The sequence below is a fragment of the Mesoplodon mirus genome (genome assembly GCF_964341445.2).
Source record: "Mesoplodon mirus genome assembly, chromosome: 8".
Lineage (NCBI taxonomy): Eukaryota > Metazoa > Chordata > Mammalia > Artiodactyla > Ziphiidae > Mesoplodon > Mesoplodon mirus.
In genome coordinates this window covers 64608888-64630668 of record NC_138984.1, presented here as the reverse complement: position 1 = coordinate 64630668, position 21781 = coordinate 64608888, and the positions used below count along the sequence as shown (strand labels likewise).

Sequence of the window (21781 nt, the reverse complement as noted above, 5' to 3'; positions counted from 1 at the left end):
TTTTCCGACCACAACACTATGAGGCTAGATATCAATTACAGGAAAAGATCTGTAAAAAATATAAGCACATGGAGGCTAAACAATACACTACTTAATAACGAAGTGATCACTGAAGAAATCAAAGAGGAAATCAAAAAATACCTAGAAACAAATGACAATGGAGACACAACGACCCAAAATTAATGCACAGTAATCTCTGGCATTCCTATACACTAATGATGAAAAATCTGAAAGTGAAATCAAGAAAACACTCCCATTTACCATTGCAACCAAAATAATAAAATATCTAGGAATAAACCTACCTAAGGAGACAAAAGACCTGTATGCAGAAAATTATAACACACTGATGAAAGAAATTAAAGATGATACAAATAGATGGACAGATATACCATGTCTTGGATTGGAAGAATCAATATTGTGAAAATGAGTCTACTACCCAAAGCAATCTACACATTCAATGCAATCCCTATCAAACTACCACTGGCATTTTTCACAGAACTAGAACAAAAAATTTCACAATTTGTATGGAAACACAAAAGACCCCGAATAGCCAAAGCAATCTTGAGAATGAAAAACGGAGGTGGAGGAATCAGGCTCCCTGACTTCAGACACTACTACAAAGCTACAGTAATCAAGACAGTATGGTACTGGCACAAAAACAGGAATATAGATCCATGGAACAGGATAGAAAGCCCAGAGATAAACCCATGCACATATGGTCACCTTATCTTTGATAAAGGAGGCAGGAATGTACAGTGGAGAAAGGACAGCCTCTTCAATAAGTGGTGCTGGGAAAACTGGACAGGTACATGTAAAAGTATGAAATTAGATCACTCCCTAACACCATACACAAAAATAAACTCAAAATGGATTAAAGACCTAAATGTAAGGCCAGAAACTATCAAACTCTTAGAGGAAAACATAGGCAGAACACTCTATGACATAAACCACAGCAAGATCCTTTTTGACCCACCTCCTAGAGAAATGGAAATAAAAACATGAATAAACAAATGGGACCTAATGAAACTTCAAAGCTTTTGTACAGCAAAGGAAACCATAAACAAGACCAAAAGACAACCCTCAGAATGGGAGAAATATTTGCAAATGAAGCAACTGACAAAGGTTTAATCTCCAAAATTTATAAGCAGCTCATGCAGCTCAATAACAAAAAAACAAACAACCCAATCCAAAACTGGGCAGAAGACCTAAATAGACATTTCTCCAAAGAAGATATACAGATTGCCAACAAACACATGAATGAATGCTCAACATCATTAATCATTAGAGAAATGCAAATCAAAACTACAATGAGATATCATCTCACACTGGCCTGAATGGCCATCATCAAAAAATCTAGAAACAATAAATGCTGGAGAGGGTGTGGAGAAAAGGGAACACTCTTGCACTGCTGGTGGGAATGTGAATTGGTACAGTCACTATGGAGAACAGTATGGAGGTTCCTTAAAAAAACTACAAATAGAACTACCATATGACCCCGCAATCCCACTACTGGGCATATACCCTGAGAAAACCATAATTCAGAAAGAGTCATGTACCAAAATGTTCATCGCAGCTCTATTTACAATAGCCAGGAGATGGAAACAACCTAAGTGTCCATCATTGGATGAATGGATAAAGATGTGGCACATATATACAATGGAATATTACTCAGCCATAAAAAGAAACGAAATTGAGTTATTTGTAGTGAGGTGGATGGACCTAGAGTCTGTCATACAGAGTGAAGTAAGTCAGAAAGAGAAAAATAAATAACCGCATGCTAACACGTATATATGGAATCTAAGGAAAAAAAAGTCATGAAGAACGTAGGGGTAAGACAGGAATAAAGACACAGACCTACTAGAGAATGGACTTGAGGATATGGGGAGGGGGAAGGGTAAGCTGTGACAAAGCGAGAGAGTGGCATGGACATATATACACTACCAAATGTAAAATAGATAGCTAGTGGGAAGCAGCTGCATAGCACAGGGAGATCAGCTCGGTGCTTTGTGACCACCTAGAGGGGTGGGATAGGGAGGGTGGGAGGGAGGGAGACGCAAGAGGGAAGAGATATGGGAACATATGTATATGTATAACTGATTCACTTTGTTATAAAGCAGAAACTAACACACCATTGTAAAGCAATTATACTGCAATAAAGATGTAAAAAAAATTTTAACTCATTTAGTCATCACAACAATCTGAAGTGGTAGTAGTATTATCATCCCCATTTTGCAAATGACGGAACCGAGATAGAGAGAGGCTAAGTAATTTTCCAAGATTACACAACTAGAAAGAAGTAGAATCACCTGGCCCCAGAGGCAGGATATAAAATCGTATCTGTTATGTTTAAAACTATTTATAAAGCATATATGCGGAGAGAATACATTAATTCTAAAAAGTGAAAACACTTCTTATACACAACCATATTTCTGCAAGGCTATTACCTTCTGTGGTCCTCTAGCCATCTAGAAAAATGTGATCTTGTTAGGGCTGAAAGTACTGAATGGACTGTGTGGCTCCTCTGGGAATATATGCAGTGTTTTCTTGGCACTGCATGGATAATCTGCAGGGGTATTAATATAGTTTCCCATTTGTTTTCTCTCTTGTGAATCCAGTTACACACAACTGGAGACCAGAAGAAGTGGCTGATATTGGTGTGGATAAAGCCAGATACAATTCTGCAAGTTGATACTACCTTTGGAGGACTTTGTGGAGAGTGAACTTCAGACTCATATAAGAGTATATTATGGTAATATTATTATATGGCATTTGATTGCTATTTACAGTTCAAAAATCATTTTCATCGTCATCTCATTTGATTTTCACAAAAAGATTGCATTTATTTTGCACATGAAGAAAGTGAAGTTCAAAGATCTCTCAAATTTCAGAGCCTGAATCCAAACCCTATTATTCTATTCTTTTATACAAAAATTGTGATCATACTATATGTGTGTACATATCTTTATATACATGGATGTACATTATCTATCTACCTCATCTATCATTATTTATCTGTCCCATTCTCCTGCAACTTGCTTTTCTCACCTAATAGTACAGAATATTCATCTCTCCAAACTAAAATGTAAATCTGACTTGTTCTTCTGTAGTCGCATTATAACCTGTGACCAAATGGATGCATCAGTCTACTCAACCATTCCATTCTTGTGGATGAGTAGGTTGTTTCAAGTTTTTGCTATCACAAATACAATTGCAATAAACGTCCTTGTATGTATGTCCTCATGTACTGGTACTTTAATTTTTACAGGGTTGATTCCCAGAAGTAAAACTGCTGAATCAAAGGATATACGCTTTTAAAATTTTAATGTATCGTGTCAGATTCCTCTCCAAAAGACTGGGTTAAACACTTTCCCACTGACGATGACTGGAAGTGCCTGCTTGTCTGCACCCTCACCAGCACTGGGAGTTGTCACTCCAGTCTCTTACAGGGTCAATCCTGGTGTTCTGACTTTAAATCTGGGTCTCTGTCTTTTCAATTAAGATGTCTCAAATAACAGAGACTTTGGGCAGATTTTTTTTTTTAACGGTTATCTTTAGGAGATTATTCACAATCTAATAGGCTTGGGTTCTGTTAAGATGCTGCTTTTGGCCTCAGCCACTGCTTTGTATACACACAACATATCAACAAATAATAACCATTATAGTCGAACATTAGAGTTGACAGTGTAGTAAGTTATGAACAAATCTCCTCATTAGCAGCACTATTATTTTGGTGTTTGCAGCAATCTAGTAGTCACAGCTAAGTTGAAACAAGAGCCATTATGTATGTAAGACATTTTTAGCTCATTTACTCTGAACTCACTTTGCATACAAGAGCACTTTGCCCACACCATATGGTGTAATGTCACAACAAGATGCAAATTGAAGTGAAGAGGAATAGGACCTCTTTGACATGAGAGTGTATGTGCTTGGATGCTTGTGGCTTTAGAACTGAGTTAACAATTGTTTCTGAATAGATTCAGATTTTAGTTTCCATCTGAGTGACTCACATATTTTCTTGTTGTTAAAATGGAAGGGTCACTGTCCTAATATATTTATGTATGTCTGTGTTTGCTGATTAGTCAAGAGTTGGAATTGTGATTTGCATCACTGTACTTAATTTCCCTTTTAAAAAATTCCTGTCAAATATCTCACAAGCTGAGGTTGGGGACTTAATTAATTTGAGTGCTGGATTGGGCAACCTTTAGCTTATCTGGCATCCTTTTACCTTTTTCTAGTAATGGCACCTTGATTTTACTCTTGGGACCCTCCCTCCTCAGCTCCTTCAGTCCATGAGGATGGGGCTCAAGTGTAGCACCTTCCTCCACTCCAGATAGAATACATTATGTCCCTTTGGTATGTGGTTGGTTCAAGTGGGCATGTAACCTAGTTCAGGACAATGACACTCAATTCTGGGACACTTCTTAGAATTATAGTGAAGAGACAATTTCTCTGTGCAGTGACTGCTAGCTCTAGGCTGAGGTAAGCCTGAGCTACAAGGTCCCCATGAGGACAGGGTCTACCTAAGAATGATGCCAACCCAGGAGGTTTGCAGAGCCAACAGGTGGAGAGAAACTAAGGCCTAATCCCCCTGGAGCCCCTGGCTCAGTTTTCTGTGGGCTTGAGCATTTTGTGAGCCAATAATTTCCCTCCCTCTCCTTATTTTTAACTTTACCCATTTTGAGATGAACAACTTCCTTTACTTACATCCAAATGAATCCTAACTGATTTAGGTTTTTAAATTGTTTTGATTTTTTGGTTGTTTTTTTTTTTGGTTTTGATTTTTCTATTGCATTGTTTGTATGATTTTCCAGTGGCTTCACTGTTTCACTGCATAACCAAAGGTATTTTAAAACTATTTATAATGCAAAGTATTAATTAGATTAAAAAAAAGAAACATAGGAGCTGAGAGATGAACTTCTCTTTGTACGTTCCACAAACATAAAGTTAGTGTCTCTTGTTTCTCTAGTTAGTTTGTTTAGCACATTTTTAGGTCAAACGTTGGCATCTGAGTTTCCTTCCTTCTTGGTTAAAACTAACAACTTCATGGAATTTTTTTAGGCTTTTAGTTCTTCAGATAATAGCACACAGAAGTGTATTACCGTGTAGCACATTAAATATTGCCCTAGGGGCTGAGAATAGAGCAAAAGCTACTGATAGCGCTGACTGAAGCCAGTTTCCTTTTGGGGGAATCATTCAGTTGAATCACGAATGATTTCTTAGCTTGCCCTTTATTGTGTCTTGTTCCAGACACCTAAAGCACAGTTTGGAAATTAATACTCTTTCTTCTGAGATGAGATAGATTATATGTTAACTGTCTTATAAGAGCCAATAGGAACGTTTATTGTTTTAGAAATAAGGCATAAGGGTGTGGGGGGGAAGACAGTATATTTTCCTCCTAACAGAGCTAAGGGAGGGAAAGTCATCCTCTGCTTAAACCTCATTCTGAAAAATACTTTTTTCAACAAGAGGAGCCACAGAACATGGTACTTCCCTGGCAGTCCAGTAAAGACTCCATGCTTCTGCTGCAGGGGGCATGGGTTCTATCCCTGGTGATGTGGCCAAACAAAACAAAACAAAACAAAAAAACCCCACAAAACAAACATTTCTCCAATAGTCTCATGGAGATCACACGAGGAGGCAAGACTGGGAGTCACCTGAAGCACAGACATATGGGCAAGAACTGCACTATAGGACCATGCACATTGAAAAAGAAGTCTTTCCTGAGTTGAAACACTGTAAAACATACTGGAGGAAGCAAACATTCTTAGAAATACCATTGCTATAAACTCTATACTTAAACCATGTCCTATGTAAGGCAAAAGCAAAGAGTAAAAATTGCCTGGAATTAGAAATAAGGGAACTTATATGAGGAAATGACACAGGCATGACAAGGATAGTGTGGAGCCCACAGAGTATGATGGACAGTGTAAGGAGAGACCTGGACAGGAACTTTAGAGCAGAGACATTTCTCTCAGCCCTGCTTGGCTAAGTCTTCACCAATTTTCTTTTTCGGGGGGGGGGGGGCGTTAAACATGAGTTTTTCTTTCTCACAGAACAATCTGGTGGGCAGGGTCCCAAGAGTGAGCAGCTCTGCAGGCCCTTCCGTCTCGGTTATGTCCGGGATGTGTTCCCGCACATCTACTAAGTGGCAGCCGCACCTTAACACCCCCATCCTTACTCCTCCCAAAGCCCCAGACTCAGGCAGGTAAGGGAGCCCTGTCTCCACGACCCCCACCACTCACCCCCGGCCTCCTCTTAAACCTTATTGACCGGATCAGGGTCACGTGGCCAGGCGTCAACCCTGCTGAGGGGACTAGCAGCCACCACGCCTCCCCATCCAGGCCCTAGCCAACACGATGGCTCAGCAGGCCCAGGAGGGTTAGGAGTTCGCACCTTCCTCCCCCTCCTCCGAAAGGATCTCCGGGCTGCCGTTCGGTCCGCCTGTGCGCCAGGCGGGGGTCGGCAGAGCTGGTGGGGCACGGGTAGGACAGCGGCAGTGGGGAGTCTGGAGCGAGAGCCTGTGGCGCTCTGAGGACGGCCCAGACCTAGGACTTCCTGCACGTGGTGGGGCAGCTTACCGAGGGTTGGGGGTCAGGGAGCGAAAAGTCAGAGGTTTGATGGGGCCTGGGGGCTATCGTGAGGGGTCAGGGACTCACCGGGCAGGTTGTCGCCGGCGGGTAGAGCGCCTCGGCCAGTGTCGGCACATCCTCCAAGCTCAACTTCGTAGTCAGCTAGTCCGTGTGCTTGAGGATCTCGCTGGAGCCGAAGCCGGAAGGCATGAGGTGTCCCGCTCCACGTCCAGGACGGTGCAGGCCACCAGCAGGTGCACACCGGGGCCAGGGCGCCCTGTCCACAGCGCCTCCCATGGCCGAAGGACTTCCGGGAAGGGGCATTCCCTCTTGACCCAGAGGAGCAGCCACCGGAAGCAGAAGCAGAGAGAGCCGGAGTCAGGGAGTCCGGGAAGTCTCCGAGCGGCGGATCCAGCACCTTAAGGAGTAGGAGGAGTTGCCGCTTCATTATCTCCTCAGAGTAATGCACGAGCTCTGTGACGCCACAAAAACGGCGGAAGGCATCCACTTTGTCCTGAGAGCCGTAGCGGATCGGGAAGAGAAGGTCACTCCTGCCCTGGTCGTAGCCGAGCTTGTCATGGTACAGGCAGTCGGGGAGGAGGATGTCGTTCAGCAGGCCCAGCCCTGGGTTCTCGCGACCCTTGAAGAATTTGTTGGTTCTATGAGAGCGGCTCTCGCTCTCGTCTCTGGCTATGAGGCTGCGGTATCCATGCGGCAGTGAGTTCCTCCGCCCCTGCCCGGGCCTCACGGATTTCCGCGGCAGCTTCAGGTGGAAATCCTTGTCGGTTTTCTTGCGCACATGGGCCTTGCGCTCCTTGGCAGAGCCCTCCCAGCTGAGGTACTGCAGGAGGGACTGCCAAGCCTGGCGCGGTAGGCTGGGGCTCAGACCCGGGGGGACCCCCCCCGCCCCGAACGCCGCCCGCCGGCCCTGCCCAGCCCTCCCCGAGGGCGTAGTCGGCTTCTCACTCCTGAGAAGAGCCAGCGTCTCAGCTCAGGGACCTGCTGCAGGAGGCCCTCGGGGCATACGCGGTGGGCCCACTCCTCCTCTGTGACCCGAGGCGTCTGCTCCACAGCGGCCGCGGCCTCACCTCCACACCGGAAGTGACCTGCAGCCCAGGTGGGGCGCGTATTCAGAGGCCGGAAGAGGGTCGCTGGAGGCCCCGTCCAGGTGTGGCTGCAGGTCTCCCCTGAAGAAATTGGTCACGCGGGAGAAGCTGCTGAAGGTGGTGCAGTAGGAATCCTGGAGGAAGCGAGACACCACGTGGGAACGGTCCTCGTCAAAGAGCTGGAGGTGGTGGAAGGAGTTGGAGAGGGCCGGGGAGGTGTAGGGGGAGACGAGGTAGAGGTGGCTGTTCTGTGGGGAGCTGGCCAACAGCAGGTGACAGCTGAAGACACAGAGCAGGGCGCTGGTGCCCCACGGTGGACATGCAGGGCAGGCGGGGAGCCTGTGGCCTGTGTGACCAGGACCAGGCAGGCCCAGCTGAGGCCGGACTTTGAACAGCGGATGGCCTTGAGCTCCCCCAGACTTACTCACTAAGAAGACCAGGGTGCCCCTGCGGGAGCTGGGCTCTGCACCTCTTGTGGCTCTGAGTGGCCGGGCTGCGGCTGCCCTGTGCTGATGACTGCCCTGTGCTGATGACTGCCCTCTGTGGGGTTCATAGCCAGGGTCAAAGGTCAATTCCTCCTCAGAAGTGCAGGAGTCATCCCCACTGGCGTCCTTCTTGCAGAAGAGGATTTGAGTGGAATCTCCAGCCTCTCTACAGGAGCCCAGTGCAGGAGGATGTCATTTGTCCTTCTCCACAACACGAATGACGCGGTCCATGAGGGAGTCCGGGTCTTGGTGCTTCTTGGTGTGCAGGTAGGTACATGCCTCTTGACCAATTTGTTAATGAGTGGAGTTGATGTAAAGGAAAAATATTTGTAGGATGAGTAGGACTGGTCGTATACTATGTTCGGTAGTTCTGGGTCAGATGCACATTATGGTTTCTTTTGTATGATTTTTGCTTAGGTTAAATGTATAGAACACTCCTATAGTTCGTATTCCACAGGAAGGAATCTATCACTGTAGTTAATCGTTTGTAGTTTCCATGAAATCTTTAGCCTGATGCATCTCTCCTAAGTGGTACAGTTAAGATCCTGATGCTCAGTGTGGGTAGACAAGAAAAGCACACTCCTGGTGGATCGGATGGTCTTGCTGAGGTGATTTCCATGTGGTTGTGCCTCTTGAGCAATCCTGCCAAACAGAGTATTCCAGGAGGTAGTAGGCTTTGTATTTCCAAAGCCACAGATCTGGGCATGTACAAAGCCAAGTCCATTGGATGCTCTTTTAAATAGCTAAACTGATTGGTACAAGAAAGTCTCCCTAGTGGTACCTCTGCATCTCCTCTATTCATATGGCTCTCTTCTTGGTCAGTTTCCCCCCATTTTTTTTTATTGTGGTAAAATGTACAAAATGTAGAATTTATCATCTTAACCATTTTTAAGTGTTCAATTCATTGGTATTGAATACATTCATAATGTTGCACAACCATCACCACCATCCATCTCCAAGGCTCTTTTCATCTTCTAAAACTGAAACTCCATACCCATTAAACAATAACTCCTTATTCCTTCCCCACTCCAGCCCCTGGGAACTACCATTCTACTTTCTGTCTGTACGATTTTTTTTTTTTTTTGGTCTGGCTCTCTTCTTGATAACACTGTAACTGGTCAGGGAGACTACTGTGGGGTGGGGGTGGGGGGCAGTCAGTCACAATATATGGAGCTGTAGGAAAAGCAGCAAGGAAGAATGGGACCTGTACTCTGTCAAGCATCCAGTACAGTTAGTTGGATCACCTTGCATAAGTTCCTTAAGCACTCTGGCCTCAGTTTCCTCATTTGCAAAATGGGAAAAATAACAGTACTTACCACTTATGATTTTTATGAGGAAGAAGTGGATTAATACATGTAAAATATACAGAGCAGTACCTGGCACATCCTAAGCACGAAATAAATTTTAGTGATAGTGATCTCTCATTAAGATAACTGTTGCTGGTTAAATTAGCCAGTTCAAGCAGAAAGTGAAGTTATAGCTGACACAGCCCCACCAGGCTGTGTGGGACTAGAGACTCAGCTGTGAGGATAGTTTGGTTGTTCCAATGGCCTATATACTATTTCATGTTTATGTCAGCTTTTTCATTTTGTGTAGACTTGCAATATTATTTTCTATTGAAAGCACCCTATGGCGATGTGAAGGATACAAATAAATCAGCACTTCTCATGTGGAAGGGAACCCATGAGTTCATCACTGAGATTAACGGTCATGTTAGTGATGGTATCATTGCCTAGAAAATTTTGGCTGTTACCAGAGAAAGTATCCAAGGAGCTGAGCTATTATTAAATTGCTATTATAGAAATTGATATTTTCTTTTTTTATATATCTTTATTGGAATGTAATTGCTTTACAATGTTGTGTTAGTTTCTGCTGTACAATAAAGTGAATCAGCTATATGTATACATATATACTGATATACCCTCCCTCTTGAACCTCCTTCCCACCCTCCCTATCCACCCCTCTAGGTCATCATAAAGCATAGAGCTGATCTCCCTGTGCTATGCAGCAGCTTCCCACTAGCCATCCATTTTACATTGGGTAGTGTATATATGTCAGTGCTACTCTCTCACTTTGTCCCAGCTTCCCCGTCCCCCACTGTGTCCTCAAGTCCGTTCTCTACATCTGTGTCTTTATTCCTGCCCTGCCACTATGTTCATCAGTATGGGTTTTTAGATTCCATGTATATGCATAGCATAGGGTATTTGTTTTTCTCTTTCTGAATTACTTCACTCAGTATGAGAGACTCTAGGTCCATCCACCTCATTGCAAATAACTCAATTTTGTTCCTTTTTATGGCTGAGTAATATTCCATTGTATACATGAATCACATCATCTTTATCCATTCATCAGTCGATGAACATTTAGGTTGCTTCCATGTCTTGGTTATTGTAAATAGTGCTGCAGTGAACATTGTGGCACATGTATCTTTTTGAATTATGGTTTTCTCAGGGTATATGCCCAGTGGTGGGATTGGTGGATCATATGGTTGTTCTACTTCTAGTTTTTTAAGGAACCTGCATACTGTACTCCATAGTAGCTGTATCAATTTACATTCCCACCAACAGTGCAAGAGGGTTCCCTTTTCTCCACACCTTCTCCAGTATTTATTGTTTCTAGATATTTTGATGATGGCCATTCTGACTGGTATGAGGTGATACCTCATGGTAGTTTTGATTTGCATTTCTCTAATGCTTCATGATGTTGAGCATCTTTTCATGTGTCTCTTGGCCATCTGTGTGTCTTCTTGGGAGAATAGTCTATTTAGGTCTTCTGCCTATTTTTGGATTGGGTTGTTTGTTTTTTTGGTATTGAGCTGCATGAGCTTCTTGTATATTTTGGAGATTAATCCTTTGTCAGTTGCTTTGTGTGCAAGTATTTGCTCCCATTCTGAGGGTTGTTTTTTCATCTTGTTTATAGTTTCCTTTCCTGTGCAAAAGCTTTTAAGTATCTTTAGGTCCAATTTGTTTATTTTTGTTTTTATTTCCATTTCTCTAGGAGGTGGGTCAAAAAGGATCTTGCTGTGGTTTATGTCATAGAGTGTTCTGCCTATGTTTTCCTCTAAGAGTTTGATAGTTTCTGGCCTTACATTTAGGTCTTTAATCCATTTTGAGTTTATTTTTATGTATGGTGTTAGGGAGTGTTCTAATTGCATTCTTTTACATGTAGTTGTCCAGTTTTCCAAGCTCTACTTATTGCAGAGGCTGTGTTTCCTCCCCTGTATATGTTTGCTTCCTTTGTCAAAGATAAGGTGACCATATGTGCATGGGTTTATCTCTGGGCTTTCTGTCCTGTTCCACTGATCTATATTTCTGTTTTTGTGCCAGTCCCATATTGTCTTAATTACTGTAGCTTTGTAGTATTGGCTGAAGTCAGGGAGCCTGATTCCTCCACCTCCGTTTTTCTTTCTCAAGATTGCTTTGCCTGTTCGGGGTTTTTTGTGATTCCATACAAATTGTAAAATTTCTTTTTCTAGTTCTGTGAAAAATGCTATTGGTAATTTGATAGGGATTGCATTGAATGTGTAGATTGCTTTGGGTAGTAGAGTCATTTTCACAATGTTGATTCTTCCAACCCAAGAACATGGTATATCTCTCCATCTGTTTGTATCATCTTTGATTTCTTTCATCAGTGTTTTATAGTTTTCTGTGTGCAGGTCTTTTGCCTCCTTAGGTAGGCTTATTCCTAGATATTTTGTTCTTTTTGTTGCAGTGGTAAATGGGAATGCTTCCTTAATTTCTCTTTCTGATTTTTCATTGTTAGCGTATAGGAATGCAAGAGATTTCTGTGAGTTAATTTTGTATCCTGCTACTTTACCAAATTCATTGATTATCTCTAGTAGTTCTCTGGTGGCATGTTTAGGACTTTCTATGTATAGTATCATGTCATCTGCAAACAGTGATAGTTTTACTTCTTTTCCAGTTTCGATTCCTTTTATTTCTTTTTCTTCTCTGATTGCCATGGCTAAAACTTCCAAAACTATGTTGAATAATAGTGGTGAGAGTGGACAACCTTGTCTTATTACTGATCTTGGAGGAAATGGTTTCAGTTTTTCACCATTGAGAATGATGTTCGCTGTGGATTTGTCATGTATGGCTTTTATTATGATAAGGTAGGTTCCCTCTATGCCCACTTTATGGAGAGTTTTTACCATAAGTGGGTGTTGAATTTTGTCAAAAGCTTTTTCTGCATCTATTGAGATGATCATATTGTTTTTATCCTTCAATTTGGTTAATATCGTGTATCACCTTGATTGATTGGCATCTACTGAAGAATCCTTGCATTCCTGGGGTAAACCCCATTTGATCATGGTGTATGATCCTTTTAATGTGCTGTTGGATTCTGTTTGCTAGTAGTTTGTTGAGGATTTTTGAATCTATGTTTATCTGTGATATTGGCCTTTAATTTTCTTTTTTTGTGACATCTTTGTCTGGTTTTGGTATCAGGGTGATGGTGGTCTCATAGAATGAGTTTGGGAGTGTTCCTCCCTCTGCTATATTTTGGAAGAGTTTTAGAAGGATTTGTGTTAGCTCTTCTCTAAATGTTTGATAGAATTCGCCTGTGAAGCCCTCTGGTCCTGGGCTTTTGTTTGTTGGAAGATTTTAAATCAGAGTTTCAATTTCAGTGCTTGTGATTGGTCTGTTTATATTTTCTATTTCTTCCTGGTTCAGTCTTGGAAGGTTGTGCTTTTTTAAGAATGTGTCCATTTCTTCCAGGTTGTCCATTTTATTGGCATATAGTTGCTTGTAGTAGTCTTTCATGGTCCTTAGTATTTCTGCAGTGTCAGTTGTTGCTTCTCCTTTTTCATTCCTAATTCTGTTGATTTGCATCTTCTCCCTTTTTGTCCTGATGAGTCTGGCTAATGGCTTATCAGTTTTGTTTATCTTCTCAAAGAACAAGCTTTTTTTTTGGAAGTTTGCTATTGTTTCCTTCTTTTCTATTTCATTTATTTCTGCTCTGATCATTATGATTTCTTTTCTTCTGCTAACTTTGTTTCTTTGTTTTTTGTTTTTTATTCTTTCTCTAATTGCTTTAGGTGTAAGGTTAGGTTGTTTATTTGAGACTTTTCTTGTTTCTTGAGGTAGGATTGTATTGCTATAAACTTCCCTCTTAGAACTGCTTTTGCTGCATTCCATAGGTTTTGGGTTGTTATATTTTCATTGTCACTTGTTTCTAGGTATTTTTTATTTCCTCTTCAGTTTCTTCAGTGATATCTTGGTTGTTTAGTAGTGTATTGTTTAGTCTCCATGTGTTTGTATTTTTTACAGTGTTTTTCCTGTAATTTGATATCTAGTCTTACAGCATTGTGGTCGGAAAAGATGCTTGATGAGATTTCAATTTTCTTAAATTTACCAAGGCTTGATTTGTAACCCAAGATGTGATCTATCCTGGAGAATGTTCCATGTGTACTTGAGAATAAAGTGTGTTCTGTTGTTTTTGGATGAAATGTTCTATAAATATAATTAAGTCTATCTGGTCTAATGTGTCCTTTAAAGCTTGTGTTTTCTTATTTATTTTCATTTTGGATGATCTGTCCATTGGTGAAAGTGGGGTGTTAAAGTCCTCTACTATTATTGTGTTATTGTCAGTTTCCCCTTTTATGGCTGTTAGCATTTGCCTTATGTATTGAGGATGCTCCCATGTTGGATGCCTAGATTTTTACAGTTGCTACATATTGTTCTTGGATTGATCCCTTGATCATTATGTAGTGTCCTTCCTTGCCTCTTGTAATACTCTTTATTTTAAAGTCTATTTTGTCTGATATAAGAATTGCTACTCCAGATTTATTTTGATTTCCATTTGCATGGAACATCTTTTTCCATCCCCTCACTGTCAGCCTGTATGTGTCCCTAGGTCTGAAGTGGGTCTCTTGTAGACAGCATGTATACGGGTCTTCTTTTTGTATCCATTCAGCCAGTCTATGTCTTTTGGCTGGAGCATTTAATTCATTTACATTTCAGGTAATTATTGATATGTATAATCCTATTACCATTTTCTTAATTGTTTTGGGTTTGTTTTTGTACATCTTTTCCTCCTCTTGTGTTTCCTGTCTAGAGAAGTTTCTTTAGCATTTGTTGTAAAGCTGGTTTGGTGGTGCTGAATTCTCTTAGCTTTTGCTTGTCTGTAAAGCTTTTGATTTCTCCGTTGAATCTGAATGAGATCCTTGCTGCGTAGAGTAATCTTGGTTGTAGGTTTTTCCCTTTCATCACTTTAAATATATCTTGCCACTCCCTTCTGGCCTGTAGAGTTTCTGTTGAAAGATCAGCTGTTAACCTTACAGGGATTCCCTTGTATGTTATTTGTTGCTTTTCCCTTGCTGCTTTTAATACTTTTTTTGTGTGTTTAATTTTTGTTAGTTTGATTAATATGTGTCTCGTCATGTTTCTCCTTGGGTTTGTCCTGTTTGGGACTCTCTGCACTTCCTGGACTTGATTGACTATTTCCTTTCCCAATTTAGGGAAGTCTTCGACTATAATCTCTTCAAATATTTTTTTAGACCCTTTCTTTTTTTCTTCTTCTTCTGGGACACCTATGATTCGAGTGTTGGTGTGCTTAATGTTGTCCCAGGGGTCTCTGAGACTGTCCTCCATTCTTTTTTTTTTTTTTTAATAAATTTATTATTAACTTTATTTTTGGCTGTGTTGGGTCTTCGTTGCTGCACGCAGGCTTTCTCTAGTTGTAGCGAGTGGGGGCTACTCTTCATTATGCTGCTTGGGCTTCTCATTGTGGTGGCTTCTCTTGTTTCAGAGCACAGGCTCTAGGCAATCGGGCTTCAGTAGTTGCAGTGTGTGGGCTCAGTAGTTGTGGCTTGTGGGCTGTAAAGCGCAGGCTCAGTACTTGTGGTACATGGGCTTAGTTGCTCCATGGCATGTGGGATCCTCCCAGGCCAGGGATCGTACCCATGTCCTCCGCATTGGCAGGTGGATTCTTAACCACTGTGCCACGAGGGAAGTCCCTGTCCTCCATTCTTTTCATTCTTTTTTCTTTATTCTGCTTTGTGGCAGTTATTTCCACCATTGTATCTTCTAGCTCACTTATCCATTCTTGTGCCTCAGTTATTCTGCTATTGATTCCTTCTAGAGTGTTTTTAATTTCAGTTATTGTGTTGTTCATTACTGTTTGTTTGCTCTTTAGTTCTTCTAGGCCCTTGTTAAATATTTCTTTTATTTTCGCTCTTTCTGAGATTTTGGATTATCTGTACTATCATTACTCTGAATTCTTTCTCAGGTAGTTTGCCTTTTTCCACTTCATTTATTTGGTCCTGTGGGTTTTTATCTTGCTCCTTTGCCTGCAAGATATTTCTCTGTGTTCTCATTTTATCTCATTTACAGTATTGAGGTCTCCTTTCCCTAGGCTGCAGTGTTTTAGTTCCTCTTGTTTCTGTTCTCTGCCCCTGGTGGTGAGGTTGGTGCAGTGGCTTGCGTAGAGTTCCTGATGGGAGGACTGGTGCCCGCATTCTGGTGGGTGGAGCTGAGTCTTTTCCATTTGATGAGCATAGCAGTGTCAGTGGTGTGTTTTGGGGTGTCTGTGAGCTTAGTATGACTTTAGGTAGTCTGTGTGCTAATGCGTGGATTTATGTTTCTTTCTTGTTTGTTGTTTGGTGTGAGGCGTCCAGCGCTGGGAGCTGCTGGCAGTTGGGTGGAGCCAGGTCTCAGAATCAGACAGAGGCCTCCGTGAGAACTCTCAGTGATTAATCTTACCTGGGGCCGGGAATTCTCTTATGGTCCAGCATCCTGGACTCGGTGCTCCCACCCCAGAGCCTGAGGCCTGACTTCCAGTCAAGGAACCAAGACCCTGCAAGTCATTCATCCTGGCAATAAAGGGGATTTAAAAAAGAAAAGAAGACTAACAAAACTCCAGGCAAATGGTAAAAAGTAAAATCAAACAAACAAAAACAGAAACAAGGAAACACACACATGCAAAAGAAACAAAAACAGAACCAAATAAAACAAAAAGCAAGAGAACAACCAGGGAAACAAAAGAACCCAAGAATGAAATCAAACAATTAAAAAGAAAACTGACAAAAACACAAAACCAAAAAAACAAAACCAAAGCAGAGTATCAACTGAAGAATGAGCAAAGAAACAAAACAAACCAAAAAAAAGATTAAAAAAAAAAAGAAAAAGAAAGAGGGAGGGGAAAGAAGACAGAACAATAGGAATGCAATGTAGAAATAGAAATATAAAAAATGAAATAGAAAATATATAAAAGAAAAGAAAAAGACAAAACCCCATAGAAATGGTAAAACCAAAATCAAACAAACAAAAAGAGAAACAAGGAGAAACACATGCAAAAGAAACAGAAACAGAACCAAATAAAACAAAAAGCAAGAGAACAGCCAGACAAATAGTAGAACTCAAAAACAAAATCAAACAATTAGGATCCAAACTAACAAAAACACAAAACCTAAAAACTTAACCAAAGCAGTGTGCCAACTGAAGAATAAAGCAAGGAAACAACAAACCAATAAAAATGATTTAAAAATAATAAAATAAAATAAAAAGGGAAAAAACACAGAACAGAAAGGCAAAGTAGAAATGGAAATATAAAAAAATAAAATATATATTAAAGAAAAAGAAGAAGGAAAACAAATAAGGGAAAAGAGCACAGAACAACAGGAAAGCAAAGCAAAAATAGAAATATATGAAAAAAATAAAAGTTGGGCTTCCCTGGTGGTGCAGTGGTTAAGAATCTGCCTGCCAATGCAGGGGACACAGGTTTGAGCCCTCGTCCAGGAAGATCTCACATGCCGTGGAGCAACTAAGCCCTTGTGCCACAACTACTGAGCCTGTTCTCTGCGAGCCACAGCTACTGAAACCCAAGTGCTGAGAGCCCGTGCTCTGCAACAAGAGAAGCCACTGCAGTGAGAAACTCCTGCACCTCATTGAAGAGTAGCCCCCTGCTCTCTTCAACTAGAGAAAGCCTATATGCAGCAACAAAGACCCAACACAGCCAAAAATAAATAAATAAAATTTAAAAAAGTTTAAAAAAATAAAAATAAAAAATATGTTATAAAACACGAGGATCCCAAAAGACTAAAAAGAAAAAAATACTAAAACAACAACAAACAAACAAAAAAACCAAATTGCTAGAACCAATAACAGAATGAATCAAAACATAATACAATTAATAGTAATAATTATGTTTCCCTGGGGTCTCAGCTGTAAGTGTCCTTGCACACACCGTGAGCCACAGCCCACCTCCGCCTCCCCAGGAGGCCTTCCTCTGCATCTGGGCTGGTCTCTGGACCTGCTGTGGGCCCTGTGGGGACCCCTGAGACTATGATGTCACCCAATTCCTGCGTGTGCTGCCCCCAAAGTCCACAGCTGCCCGAGCTAGACCATTTTCATTTGTGGTGGACACTCATTGTCTACTCAGATAATCCATAGAGGCAGGGTCTACCTAGGTGATCACGAGGATTTAATCTGCATCTTGAACAGCTGATGGAAAGAGTTTCAATCTTCTTCCTTAGTCCCCCTGTCCCTGGGGTTCAGCTTTGGTTTTATCCCCGCCTCTTCGTGTGGTCCACCCACAGGAGTCTGGTCCTGAGGCTGCCTTGGAGCTCTTGGGTCTGCCACCAGTGAGGACAGGGCACAAAGTTGGTATGCCTGCTTGGATCATGGGAGCCTCAGTGGTGCCAAATGTGCAGGGAAGCTGGCGGCCACAGGTACAAAAGATATGGCCCTAGTGAGGGCCTTTTCTCAATATTTTCTTTATGTAACACCATCTCTTACTGCTTACAACTTGAGCTTTAAATAGCTTAAGAGATGGTATTGTTTGAGATTAAAAGGCCAAACTGAGCATGTGCTTACACATGCTCCACTAATGCTTTGCAGACACTGACTGGAGATTTTTTAAATTCCACTCCTACCTAGATGCTGTTGTTTCCATGATACTAGTTCTGGGAATGGCACTAAGCACATTCAGCCAGTGCAAGTGATGGATTAGATAGTAATTGATGTGTGTTACGAAACTCACATCTGGGCCTTCCACCAACTGAGAGTCAGTTTGATTTGATCTGGCAAGAGGAGTTTCAAAGCATTTGGTTTTTAAATTATAGTAATTTATAGAAAAGTGCCTCTTTAGATGACTATCAGCTGATAGCAGGTTGAATTCCAAGAAAAAGGGCTCCTTCATTGTCCTAATTTTTCCAAATGGCACACCCACTAGGGTACTCCTTTTCAATATGGCCCTGGGACTATCCCTTCCATTTGTTGCATGTGCTGCCTACAGATTGAACCAGTGATGCTAAGATTGTAGTTCACTGTGCTGTAAATTTATTTTGGATTATTAGATAAAACTTGGGTTATGTAAACTGGGAGTAAAGTACTTCAATATAAAGTTAGAATTTAAAAAATATTCATAACTTTATGTAAGCAATATATTTTTTTTCAGTTCAAAGTAGATAGTGTTTGCTCTACAAAAATTCTCATGCCTTAACTTCTGTTTTCTGGTTCCTACATTCCCTTCCCTTGTTTCTGTCTTGTTATCTCTGTAGTGAACAAGATACAAATATTGAATACCTTCCTCCTCTCATGACTCCTTTTCTAGCAAAACTTACAGATACTAATATCAGTCTTTCATTCTTGATTTTGGATTTCACCTTAGTATGCTTAAGTTTTTGTCTATATTTTACCTTTTCCAGGCATTTTCCCTTTAGGCTTTTTATTTCTGTTTGGGAAATGAAAGATTCTTCTCCTCCGTTAAAGGAATTTCAGGCATCATTAAGCAGCAAGGGAGTCTTTCTGGAACGGGTAAGACAGTCTTCCAATATCATTCTAGGCCTTGTTGTAAGACAGGTGCTGAAGGTAAACCTGATTTAATCACCCTGGAGGGCTCTGAAAGAGAATCATCAGGAATCACCTTCCACTCAGCTATGGTTACTGGAAGCCTGTACCAGGTGAGGAACGACATGTTTTGGTGTCTTCCCTAAATATACATTTCCTATATAGGTCCCCAGGGTAGTGCTTCTCAACCTTTAATGTGCATATGAATCTCCTGGCATCTTATTAAGACTATTAATCCTGATTCTATAGATTTTGGGTGGCACCTAAGATTCTCCATTTCGAACAACCTCCCATGTGATGCTAATATGGTTGGTCCCTAGACTCAAGTAGCAAAGGTCTAGGGGGTCTTTCAAATCTTCTTTCTTGTCTCTTTTTGACTTTTTTCTCCTTTTCCTGCAGTAAAGTTTATATAGATATACATTATGGCACATTTAATGTTATTTTTACTAGTAGTTATGACATTCCATATGATAATCCCTTTAAATTAATTAAATAGCATTATTCAGTCAAAAAATATTTATTAAGCACCCACAATGCGCTAGGTATTTTTCTGCATACTGGGAATATAGGAGTGGACAAGACAATATCCCTACCCTCTTGGAGATTTTATTCTACTGGGTGAAGCAGACAATTACCAAACAGTAAATAAATATACAAAATAATGCCAGATGGCAATAAGTGCTATGCAGAAAAATAGGCTAGGGTGAGGGAATAGAGATTGATGGGGTAAGGGTGGTGGAGATGTATGTCTATGACAGAGTTGTCCTGAATGTCCTCTCTTCTCCTCTTCAAATCACAGAAAAATTTAAATTATCAAGTTAATTATTAAGCAGGCTGGCATTCAATTCAAACACTAGAAACCCATAGAAAGATTTATTGAATGAAAACAGAAAGTTGTACTTTCTCAATTCTACCAAATTTGAGTTGGCAGGTATAGTGTACATTGAATTAAACGGTCTACCGGTGTGTATAAACTCTTCCAGGTTATTAGGGCTCCACTTATACTACCCATTGACATTTCTTAGTAGCCTAGAACATTAAAGACTTCTGAAAATCAGTGAAACTTTTCAAAAAAGACTTAACATCAAGAACTTATTTAGGATACAATCACATAAATATGGTTAACTGATTTTTGATAAAGCAGCAAGGTAATACAATGGAGCCAAGATACTCTTTTCAACAAATGGTGCTATAACAACTGGATATCCACATGTAAATAAAGGAATCTAGACACAGACCTTACACCCTTCACAAAAATTTACCCAAAATGGATCGTATACCTAAATATAAAATGCAAACTATGAAACTCCTAGAAGATAACATAGGAGAAAACCTAGATGACCTTGCATATGGGGATGACTTTTTAGATATAACACCAAAGGCATGATCCATGAAATAAATAATTGATAAACTGGACTTCATTAAAATGAAAAACTTCTTCTCTGCAAACTTCTGCTCTGTCAAAAGAATGAGAAGACAATCCACAGACTAGGAGAAAATACTGCAAAAGACACATCTGCTAAAGGACTGTTATCCAAAGTAGAAAGAAAAAAACAACTCTTAAAACTCAACAAAAAGAAAACAAACAACTCGATTGAAAAATGGGTGAAGGACCTTAACAGACACCTCACCAAAGAAGATATACAGATAGCAAATAAGCATATGAGTAATGCTGCACCTCATATGTCATCAGGGAAATACAAATTAACACAATGAGATACCACTACATACTTATTTGGAGTGGCCAAAATCCAGAACACTGATAACACCAAATGCTGTTGAGGATGTGGAATAACAGGAACTCTTATTCATTGCTGTTGGGAATGCAAAATGGTACAGCCCCTTTGGAAAACTATTTGGTGTTTTTTTACAAAGCTAAACATTACTCTTACCAGACAGTCCAGGAATCACATGCCTTGATATTTACCCAAAGGAGTTGAAAACATGTCCACACAAAAATCTATACATGGACTGTTTTAGCAGTGTTATTCATAATTGCCAAAACTTGGAAGCAACCAAGATGTCCTTTAGTAGGTGAACAGATAAATAAACTGTGGTACATACAGACAATGAAATATTATTCAGCACTAAAAGGAAATGAGCTATCAAGCCATGAAAAGACATGGAGGAATCTTAAGTGCATATTACTAAGTGAAAGAAGCCAATCTGAGAAGGCTATACATATTTTATAATTCCAACAGTATGACATCTGCAAAAGGCAAAACTGTGGAGAGAGTAAAAGGATCAATGGTTGTGAGAGGTTGGGGTTGGGGAAGGGCGTGAATAGGCAGAGCACAGAGGTTTTTTAAGGCACTGAAGATACTCCGTATGATACTATAATGATGGATATGTGTCATTATACACTTCCCAAACCTATAGAATGTATAGCACCAAGAGTGAACCCTATAGTAAACATGGACTTTGGGTGATTATGATGTGTCAAAGTAGATTCATCAACTGCAACAAATGTACCACATTGGTGGGAGATGATAATGGGGGAAGCTATACAGGTATGGGGCAAGGGGTATTTGGGAAATCTCTGTAACTTCTCAATTTTGCTGTGAACCTAAAACTGCTCTAAAAAATATTTTTTAAAAACCTATTTATTCACTTTTCTTACTTTACTGCATGATCAGAGGCTCTGCCTCTGGACACTGCCTTCAGTATTCATAATAAGGCAAATCACCTTATTCTGTAGAGGTGAAAGAGGTGGAAATTTAATAGCCAAACCTCTGCTTGTGGTCAGTACAAGAGCTGGGACCCTGAATGTTGGTCTCTAATTTGGCAGCTTCCTGGTCTCTTCACTCTGCACTGTAGCAGCTGGCAGAGTGCTT

General features: G+C 40.8%; 1 pseudogene across 1 annotated transcript; it reads right to left on the bottom strand.

Annotated features, from left to right (window-relative positions):
* Positions 1-6344: 6344 nt before the first annotated feature.
* On the bottom strand, positions 6345-15969 carry LOC309809840 (TBC1 domain family member 17-like; annotated as a pseudogene). Its single transcript has 4 exons — positions 15861-15969; positions 7536-8441; positions 6741-7458; positions 6345-6573 (listed from the first exon to the last, which is right to left on the bottom strand). The product of its transcript is annotated as a TBC1 domain family member 17-like (transcript).
* Positions 15970-21781: the final 5812 nt, after the last annotated feature.